An 11,004-nucleotide genomic window follows, 5' to 3' on the forward strand; every position below is an offset into this window, starting at 1 on the left:
GAGGAATAACGGTGATCTGCAAAGAGGAGAGGAACCTAGAATCTAGTTTCCCAGGTGAACACCAGAAAAAAAATGTATCTATGATTAGAGTCAACTTCTTAAGAATGAAAAGGCTTCGAAGAGAGAACTTGGAGTTTGCCTCTGCCAGGATACAGCATACTGATTCAGGACCAAAACGGGTCCTGAAGGAAGGCAGAATTGTCCACCAACTGCGGTTCACAGTGTGACACTTCTTTAAGAAACATTCACCCAAACTTGAAAACACTCAGAGGACTAAGTGAGCGTATTCAGTAACCCTGTAAAGGGGATTTGCAATGATTGTCCAGTAGGATTTATTCGCAAAGAGGATTCTTCAACAGCTAGCCTCCCTCCAAACTTTTGAGAGTCTTGATTCAGCTGACACAAGCAGATTGGCTTGCCACCTGCTCTTCAGAAGATGCAGAGGATAGCAAGCAGTGCTCCAATCTGAGCATCTCCTCTTACATCCGCATTCATCCCAGTTGCAGCCCTTGCATGGCTCCCATGAATTAAAATGCATGACTGCAGTACATTTCTTCCTGCACGTACATTGTGCTGTAGCTGTGGTTCAGGGGAAGTAGTCACAAACCTGCAAAAAAACCCCATCCATCAGTGATGCTTTTCTGCTGGCTTCTGGCTTTTATGGCTCAGGACAGATCTGTTCAATAACAGCTTTTCTCATGAGGGAAGACATTTAGGAAAAACTTGCCTAGCTCGAAGCATTGGACAATCATTGGAAAAGTTGTTTTGCAAGTAGAGAGGTCAATAGAATGCAGATATAAAGTCTTAACGTGGCAAAAGTAGATTTAGATGATCAGTGGAGACAAAAAAAAAGTTGTAGGTAATACTTACTGGCCAACACCAAATGTAGCTGAAATTAAGTATTTTGTTTGCATGTGTTTCATTTGCTTTGCATGTGTTTTGTTTCCTTGTATTTGCATGATGGTGTGCAATTGCAAAGAATCTGGGAACTAAAACTACTATTGAAAAACAACTATAATGAAATAACAATCGTGATAACATGGATATTGAAAGATGGATTGGAATAAAGAGTATTGAATATCATTGTGTAATAAAAAAGAATTGCATTGCTATCTTTGCTTTTCCTTTTTTTTTTTTTTTTTTTTTTTTTTTTTTTTTGAGAGAGAGAGAGTCATCTTGAAGAAGAGTGGAATGAGGCTTTGTCAGAGTATTTTTAGGAATCTGGTATGGGCCACCAGCAGCAGATTTGGATACGGAGGGAGATTTCCAATGGTGGATAAAGCTACTCTGAGGAGTTCATGTCATTACATGAGATCAGAATTTAGGCATTTGAATCTCAGGGAGTGGAAAACAATATTAAAGAGATGCAAAATTTCAACAGTCTGAATTTTTTTGATGAAATAATGGGCAAAAATTTTAGAAAGAAGGTTCCAAAATAATTGTACAAATATCTAGTATACAATGTGTGTTATCATTAAAATAAAGATCCTGAGACAACTGGAAAAAAAGGAACTGATTGGTGTAATGAACTGTGTCTTGTGAATCAGAAGCATATGTTAAACGGGTAAAAAAATAACACTCAAGATTTTCTACCTTCAGGTAAAAACTAAAGTAGCAACCAATGAAGGTGAGACAGAAATAAAAAATTAATAGGGCTGAAAAAGGACTTCACTCTAATTTTAAATAAAGGCAATGAGGTGCAACATTGGTAGATTGATAATAAATATGAAGGAGCAGAAATTACAAAGTTGGAATGAAAAATCAAGATTCAGAAATTGCAAGGATAGAACCAGTTAGTTTTCTCAGTCTGTACAAGAATAACGTCTAGCAGATGTAATTGCAGGCCCAGTAGTAAGGATTTTTTTGGAAGCCTCATGAAGTTAAGAATACCAGATAATTGAAAAATAGCAAATTTAGCACCAGTATGTGCGAAAGTAAGAACAATTAGGAGTCCTGTATTCTGCACCACGCAGTGTGTTCCAGACCAATACGTGTTAAGAAAATAGTAGTTCAAGATGTGGAGAATGGTAAACTCATGTTTCATTTTCTAATTGTAACTCCTGCCAAGCAATCCTGCCAGTGGGATGAAGCTATGGAAGGGGTAGGTATAACCTTAGGGTTTATCTGACAAGAATTCCTGGTAGGATTAGTGAAGCATTACAGTCAGTGTAGAAGGCATTACTGAGGTGTTCTTTGAAATACTCTATTTAATTCTATTTCTTTCATGTTTATACAGAGAGTTTAGATTGAAACAAGAACAGAAAAGAGTCAAAAGGATGACAGAGATGCAGAATCTTTTTTTAGGAGAATAAGACAGAGGCATGTGGCTTTTTTTTAACCTAGCAAAATGAAATTTCGAACGGCGTATAACTGTTGCTGTTAAATATTTTTGGCGGTAACAAGGGAGAAAAGTAACTCAGTTAAAGGTCAGTCAAAGCACAGAGTAAATGAGAGTTAATGGCCAGTCTATAACTTTAGCACGTTTTGTATTCAGGTAAGATTTCTAGCAAGAAAAATGTTCTGAATCTCTTTCCAAGAGGAGTAATAGAGTTCCTACTGCTATTTGGAAGTTGAAACAAATAGGTTACAGAAAGTTGGGGGTCCCAGTCTGGTGTTGCTTGCACAACACTGCAGGTGAGTTGTGCTCAGAGCTGTCTTCCTTTTGCCAAGGATGGTTCCAGCTGACCATGGAATGATTGATCCAGTTGTCGGCCGATCACAAGTGGGGTTCCCCAGGGCTCAGTATTGGGGCCAATTCTGTTTAATATCTTTATCAATGATCTGGATGAGGGGATCAAATGCACCCTCAGTAAGTTTGCAGATGACAGCAAATTGAGTGGGAGTGTTGATCTGCTCGAGGGTAGGAAGGGTCTGCAGAGGGATCTGGACAGGCTGGATCGTTGGGCCAAGGCCAACTGTATGAGGTTTAAGAAGGCCAAGTGCCGGGTTCTGCACTTTGGTCACAACAACCCCATGCAACGCTACAGGCTTGGGGAGGAGTGGCTGGAGAGCTGCCTGGAGGAAAAGGACCTGGGGTTGTTGGTTGACAGCTGAACATGAGCCAGCAGCGTGCCCAGGTGGCCAAGAAGGCCAACAGCATCCTGGCTTGTATCAGGAATAGTGTGTCCAGCAGGAGTAGGGAAGTGATTGTGCCCCAGTACTCAGCACTGGTGAGGTGACACAATTTGAATACTGTGTTCAGTTTTGGGCCCCTCACTACAGGAAGGACAATGAGGTGCTGGAGCGTGTCCAGAGAAGGGCAGCAAAGCTGGTGAAGGGTCTAGAGAGCAAGTCTTATGAGGAGCGGCTGAGGGAACTGGGGTTGTTTAGTCTGGAGGAGGCTGTCTACAACTACCTGAAAGGAGGTTGTAGCGAGGCGGAGGTCGGTCTCTTCTCCCTAGTAACAAGCAATAGGACAAGAGGAAATGGCCAGAAGTTGTGCCAGGGAAGGTTAGATCGGCTTTTAGAAAAAATTTCTTTATTGAAAGGGTTATCAGGCATTGGAATAGGCTGCCCAGGGAAGCACTTCAGCCACCATCCCTGGAGGTATTTAAAAGATGTATGACTTAGGGACATCGTTTAGTGGTGGACTTGGCAGTGCTGGGTTAATGGTTGGAACTGGTGATCTTAAAAGTCTTTTCCAACCTAAATGATTCTATGATTCTCTGCTTAACATAAAGTGACCATTTGGGTTTGGAGGCTGGAAAGTTTCCTACCTAAAAAAAACTGATGAGTTGGTGCTAGTTGAAAAAATGTGCCTCAGTCTTGCCTCCTGTCTCTTAATACTTGCTTGTGCATGAAAACCAGGACTTAGACAGGGTTAGCAATTGCTGCTGACTCCATTCTGGAGCAAGTGGTGGCCTTCACGGGTCCTTAAGACTAGATCGTTTCAGCCAGTAATGTTGTAGAGTGATGGGAAGAGATGGCTGTCTTGGAAGTCTCAAGTCTCAACAAACTGAACTTGAACCCATTTTTTTTTTCCTTCAGAATTAGTATTCTAGAGATATTAATCACCAATGCTAAAATGTGGGAATCAGGATAGTACCACAGCTGTGGGATTGTTTCCAGGTGGGCTTCGAATCAGTAGAGATGGGAGCTGAGACAAAGAATAATTATTTTTATTTTCTGGGAGAGATGCTTCACTGATGAAGATGAAGAAAAAGGAGCAGATAAAGAAAAGGATACTGCTTTTTGCTTAGATCCTGAAGGAAACATCCCCCAATCACATTCTTAGAAAGCTGATAGATGGATTGAATTTGCTGTCAGTAGATGGTGTGAGGAGCTATATTGCCTAGGCAGAGGAATAAGGAAGGACACTATGTGTGAAAGCTTAGTCTCTTTTTGTCTACGTAAAATGGGCAGAGTCAAGTCAAACTCTGCCAAGGCTGAGGGCTCAGCCTTAGCCTGTTCTTGCAAATATTGTTGCTGACCTTGATGAAAGCAGGAAATCACTTGACATTAAGGTTTTGTGGTCTAAAAACTAATTCAGTTAATTTGCCCTGAAGCAGAAGGTGCTGACCTGAGCAACAACACAGAGTACTTAATCCTAGCTCCAGGAAGAGCTCCTTGGTCAGATGCAACACTCTATGTAAGCCATTCCTCTTACATACTCAGGATCATGGGAGCCAAGGTTGCTTAGTTATTCAAGTCTCCCCATTTCATTTTTTACTCAGCCTCATTATTCTTCTTTTCACAGCTGTCAGTGTAGGCCAGCTGGTTCCAGCTTCAGCATCTAACTGCTGGCAGAGACTGGTTCTCAGCCTGCAGGGGTGGAGACCTTCTAACCACTACAGCTGGAGTTTGCCACTTGACATAGGTGTAACCCTTCACTATACAATAGGTTTTCATCTGCCTTCTTGTCATGCAATCTTTATTAATGGTTTTCAGCAGATCATTTTTGGATAGCAGAGATGTGATAAGTCATCAGGAATTTTTGTGTCTCTACCAATTTATAAAGAAACACGGTCTCTAGGAGGTATTGTTCTTTCTCTTTTCTCCATACTTCAATTTTTTGCAAGTGTCCTCTGCATTCGGTTCCAATATATCGCCACTCTACTGACGTTCATATCATTTTCCTTCCCTTCCTATCTTTCTTATCTAATCTCAGTCTACATTATTCTTACTCCCTATTCTTTCTTCCCAGCACTAGTTCTTAGGATGAGATTGTCTCCCTCCCCATCTCTCTCTTTCTGTTCTCAACATTAATCCATCTCACTTGAACAACCCCCACCCTGTCTCCATCACCTTGGTTCCTAGTTTCTTTGCCCAGTTTGTCACAATGTCACCAATGAAAGCTTCCCTCTCTGATTAGGTGCATTCTTCCCAGCAGCTCTTCATTGATCCAAAACCATATTGACTCTCCCCAGCCACATTATCTGGAAATGCCACTGCCCGTTCCCAGCTCTTTTACACACCATGTCTTTTTTTTTAAAAAAGAAAGACTGCTCCCCCACCTTCTTGCCCACCTTCATATCTGTAAAACCCTACTGATGTTTCACCCTTCCTTCCCACAACCTCCACACAACTCCCTTGCACTTCTCTCTCCCTCCAGTCTCCTGGAATTCAGCAGTTACCATACAATTTCATTGCCTGCACAGATAGCCTTGAGCTATTTTTGTGCTTAGAGGTAGGGAAAATAGGATGAGTTGTTCTGTTTAGTTGTTGTTTGATCAATGCTATATATTGTTAGAAATTACAGTATACAGAGAGGACAGCATCTTCACAGAGATTTGGATATTGAAAAGGTGACAGTCTTTTGAACATAAGCACACTGCATTTTTTTACATTTCATGGTAGGCCAGCCTAGATGCAGGTCAGAAATATATCTGCTGATTTTCCTCCTTTCTCTCCAGCTTCAGAGTGGACCAGCCTTCATATTAATGGCTGAAAGCTCAATATGCAGTTGGTAAAGTCAACCAAGAGCTGTGTATAGCTCGTAGGATAGAAATATTTTTTTGCCTCTAGACCATGATAATCGTGTCACAAACGGCTGTCAGAAGGTTCAGAGAAGAGGGAGGAAAACATGATTCATCCCAAATACACACAGAGGTTCAGAAACATTTGCAGTAATTAAACACTTTTCTGGGTTGCAACATTTTGCTGGTACCTCAGCAAAAACACACATAGTTTCTCTGATAACTCAGTGTCATTCTGGGCAGCATGAGCCAAGCCCAGTGCTGGTGTGAGCAGTCAAAACACTAGTGATAACCATAAGTATACATCTTTTAACAGGACGAAGTGTATTTAATGTACTTGCCCTGTGGTGGTGTTACTGACAGACATGTATGCAAATTACATGGCTATTAACTATTATGTGCACATGAATACCTGGTTATTTTCTAAACTCATGTACATGTAGACATAGTAAAATATGGCTTTATCTCATTAGACATTTTCCTTTAGGGTTGCAAAGCTCATACCATGGGTGGACCACAGTCAGGAATGAGGTCTCCACTTCAGAGCAGTCTAATTGATGGTCCCATTGCTCCTGAATGATTTTTCACCAGTTCAAGCATTATAAACTATTCACCATTGAATCCCAAAATAAACATTGTAATATAACTCAGGTCCTGATTGCCAAGAGGTTAGGCAGCCTTGCTCTAGTTACTACTTCAGTTAAATACTGTCATAGTAGCATTTTATAGCATTGCTATAATAATAGCAAGCAGTTCAGTGGGTGTGTGTGTAGCAATTGCTTAAGCAGGTAGAATTTGCACAGATGAAAATGAAATAGGTGAGCTGTAATATCAAGTGTGGGTGACATGCCTCCTTTATACACCTTTTCAGCTTGCCCACGCAGGCTGTACACACCAAACAAAGGCATTCTTTGGTTTTGTGGAGTTTTTTCCCTAACATCTTCTCATGTACTCTCAAGTAATTTTCATTTGGACATTTATGAAACTAACTTCAAATACTGTGCCTAAAATGAAAATTTTATAAATGTTTTCTTCTGCGTCATTAAGAAAAGGCTATATGAATTATAATCTTGACTAAACCACAGCAGATAGAAAAGGTTAAAGCCTGTTTGCGTTTTTTGAGAATCTGAATATTAGAGAACACATTCATAGGGGTATATATTTAAAGACAAATGAGAAAATATTGCAGCTTCATTTCAGATTGCAGGAATGTTTTGTTCTTAAATAAAACCACAAAACCCAGCCAGAAATGTGACAAACCTCACTTGTAGGTTGATGAGAAGTCAGAAGCTGTAGTCTAGCTTCTTACTCGGGCAGTTTGTCTTATGAAATAAAGTACAACAGATTAATGCCTGCATAACATGCTTGGTCCAGTGTCACTAAGGCATTTGAACCATTTGTTCAGTAAGCCACCCTTTCACACAGATAATGGCAAAATATTTGGACTATTTTATATTTTCATGTATTTGAGACCAGATTTTACCGTCACTGGTAGGCCAGACTGTTCTGTCTCTAGTCCTGGTAACATGAAGAACTGAATTCAGCCACGCCTGATGGCCTTAACCATAGAAGGGCAGTGACAATGATCTCTGGTATCACTTCACAGACAAAAAATGTTGCCCAATTCTTCTATTCAAGGAAGTAGAGGGACAACCTTCTATGGCCAGAGCAGGACTGCAAGGGATCAGGTCACCTCAAGAGGTGATCAGGTCCATCCCCTTGCTTAAGGCAGTGCCTCCAATGTCTGTGTCTTCATAGATGTTTGCCTGGATCGGGTCTAAAAAAAGTAACGATAGAGATTACAGCACAGCACTACAAGATTATTGTTGTTGTTGTTGTTGTTGTTATGGTTATTATTATTATTATTATTATTATTGTTATTGTTATTATTATTATTTTGTTATGAGTCTTCTGTAAAGCAAAGATGTTTCAGAAGATAGACTGGTCTATTGGGAGGGATTGAAAGATGATGAATTAAGGCAATTCCATTAACACTAGTAGTAATCACAGATATACATCCGTGTTCTTTGTTGCAATTTTAGATGTTCGATTCCTAGCACAAGAGAAAAAATTTAGGAGTTCTTCGGGGGTATGTAAAATGAAGTAATCTTTGCAATAAAACAATAATAGATCATGATTCCAAAAAATGTCACAAAAGCAATGCTATTAACTGAAAGGAATTTGAAAAATGGGGGAAAAAATAAGCTTATATTTTAGTAATAAGAAAGTGAATACAAACCTTCATACTTTCTTAATTAGATTGCACTAAACCATTTTTATTCCCTGCATGTCTTTCAATCACCTGTCCTTACAGAAAAAGTATCAAAGTACATCTTGAACTTAATTCCTTTTTTCTAGATTTTCAATTTCTAGATTTTCAGTGACCAGCCACACTTTTCAATTTTTCAAGACCTCGCTGACAAGTAAAGAATTAAATTGCTGATAAACTGCTGATTATTCTATCATGGATTTATTGGTATCTAATGTTACATTTATAGCTGCAATGGCTACTAATAAAAACTTTTTTAAAAATTAACTAAACATGTATCTAGAATAGAGCCATCCATGAAAGAAAAAGTGCAATCTTGTGCATAGTCATGCTTCAGAACAGAATCTGAATTTAGCAGGCATGCTGCAATATGTTAAACTGCATTCATTTCACTTCACTGCCACAGATCTTTCAAATAACACCACCGACTCAACAGAGCAGGATCCTTGGTTCTCATCTGCATCTGAGCTCATTTTACACTGCTCTGACACTGTGAGTATACCTGAAAAGCTGCTTACTGTTGTATATGTCTCTAGGTCATCTTCACAGTCTTAGAGGCAGGTCTAAGATAAGGATTTTCTAAAAATATGCAGTTCATATTTAAAATGTAGCTCATGTAATGAAAAGGCAATTAATTTAAAATGCAGTTCATTTTAAAAATACGTATTGTATTTTCACGTGTATTCATTCCAGTGCCCACCGTGTGAAAGTGCCTATGCTCAGCCACCTGGGATCAAATAACTTGAATCACAAAATTCATCCTTCTCATATTTTCTTCTGAGGATATTCTGTAATAAGTACTGCTTCCACCTGTTTGAGGATTGAACTAATTTTCTTTTCCTGTCTGGATAACTAGAGCTTTTTTCCAGAGTTCATTAAGTGATTTCCTGGAAGATATTTCTGGATAAGGAGTCTGAGCCACAGAAGTGTATTCAAGTCGTTGACCAGAAGGAGCTACAATGGTGTTTCTAGTTAAAGATGCTAGCCTTAATCTGGACAAGGCACTTTGATTTAGTCCTGTTTCTTTTGCCCCTGGTTACAGGAAGATAGATGGGAGGTAACGAGTACTGGCCAGAGATATTCTCACCACTGATTTCCAGCTTTGCCTTTGAGAAAATTATGGAACCTTGGTCAACTCAATATGTTCTGGCATGTTGTGATTAAAATCATACTTGATAATTTAGTATGCATATTCCCAGAGATTTTATTCTGGATGAAACAGAAAGAAGAATTAAGTAAGTGGTTTTAATATGAAATTTCACTGTCTTTTTCAGTGAGAAATTCAAGGAGTTTGCCTTTTTCTTCCCAGATTACTATCACAGAACCCTGTGGTGCTCTTCAATCCCAACCCAGAGATGCCTGACGTAATGACTCAAACAGCTGCTCATCTGCATTTGTAGAACGCTTGTTCTTTCCTTGTGAAAGAAGTGCTCAGTAACTATAAAAATGGATCCATGAAACTTCTTTGACAAAATACACCAGCTTATCAGTCTAATGTGTTCTTGGACCTTCCTACCCACTCAAATTTTTTTTTAATCATCCTAAACTCTCAGTTAGAATTGAAAGAGCCTACCCTTTTTTTAGGTCAGTCAAAGAACTGCATCACCTGGTAGCTCATCTGGTAGTTAACTTAGGGCACTGCATGGTATTTCTATATTTCAGTATTTACACAAATATATATATTTCAATATTTTCATGGCTAATTATACACAACTTTTTTAAGGGATTGGCCAACTTGTTCCCATTGGTAAAAGACTGTCAATTAGTAAAGCTTGATGTCAGTATTTGTAGCCTTCCTGGATCCACCTTTTGAGACCCTGGAAATTTTTTCATCATTACATGTGTTCAGGAAGGTGTTTTCCCAAATGATAACAGCTGTCGTGAAGTTGGAAGAAATCAAGACCAGTGTGGCTGCTTCTTCAAATGTAGTGTTCTTTTTTTGTTGGGTACTTCTGAGACAAATTTTTCCCAGATGTTAAAATTTAATCAGAGAATTAAATTACCTGTGCTCTTTCCTAAACTTGCAACTCTGAGGCTGAAGTATATGCTGCAGATATCAGGAATGACATCTCTTTTTACTTCTTCAACACTTTTTTTTTCAGATGGCCTGGGAAGCTGATCACAGTAGCAGCCAAGAAATCCAGAGGTACAGTCATCTCCACACTGAGGAAGCGTAACTACAGAGCAGATTGCATCAAGACATGTTATGACACTGCTAAGGTGGATGGAATTGTCCTCTGTCATCACAGCCAATGTCACCAGAGTTCAAGCTGTATCTGTGGCCTCAGTGTACTGAGGATGTGTACTGCTGTTCTCACATTGCCCATGTCCCATCTGTAACTGCATCCATACTGCTTCTGACAGCCCTGCCACTACTGAGCCCTCCAGAAGGACTTCCACTAGTGACAAAGGCCTCCACATTTCTTATTTGCCTCAGGGATTATAAAGCCCATCACTCAGTAACTGCGAACAGCTCCTGAAGGTCTCCCATGAAGTTAACATGCATATAAAAAGCCACTTGGAAGCAAAAACAACAGTGACTTCCCCCAGCTCCCATCCTTTGAAATGTATTGCCTTTATGGATATTTACTTCTTGTGATTCTTCCTTTCTCTTCCAGAATCTGCTAATAACACAGATTCTGGGATTTTGGCATCAGGAGGTCTGCCTGATGACAGACATTTTCCATCCCATGTACTCATGTGGTGGGCACGAAGGGAGCAGGAGGGATCATGACTACCCTACTCACTGTAAGACTAAAAACCCTTCAAGCTCTGAAGACCAGGCACACCAGCATGCAAACCTGCACACCTTCAAGACTC

General features: G+C 39.7%; 1 long non-coding RNA gene across 2 annotated transcripts in view; it reads left to right on the plus strand.

Moving 5' to 3' along the window:
* The window catches only part of LOC142053414 (uncharacterized), a 28,933-nt gene extending 27,218 nt beyond the window's left edge, over window positions 1-1,715 (plus strand). The window contains exon 4 of one of the 2 annotated variants that reach the window (XR_012659210.1): window positions 1,218-1,715. This is a non-coding gene — a long non-coding RNA (uncharacterized LOC142053414). The remainder of the gene's footprint in view (window positions 1-1,217) is intronic. The other variant, XR_012659211.1, reaches the window with a different exon arrangement.
* The last annotated feature ends 9,289 nt before the right edge of the window (window positions 1,716-11,004 follow it).

This window comes from Phalacrocorax aristotelis, chromosome 2 (assembly GCF_949628215.1).
Source record: "Phalacrocorax aristotelis chromosome 2, bGulAri2.1, whole genome shotgun sequence".
In the NCBI taxonomy this organism is placed as follows: domain Eukaryota; kingdom Metazoa; phylum Chordata; class Aves; order Suliformes; family Phalacrocoracidae; genus Phalacrocorax; species Phalacrocorax aristotelis.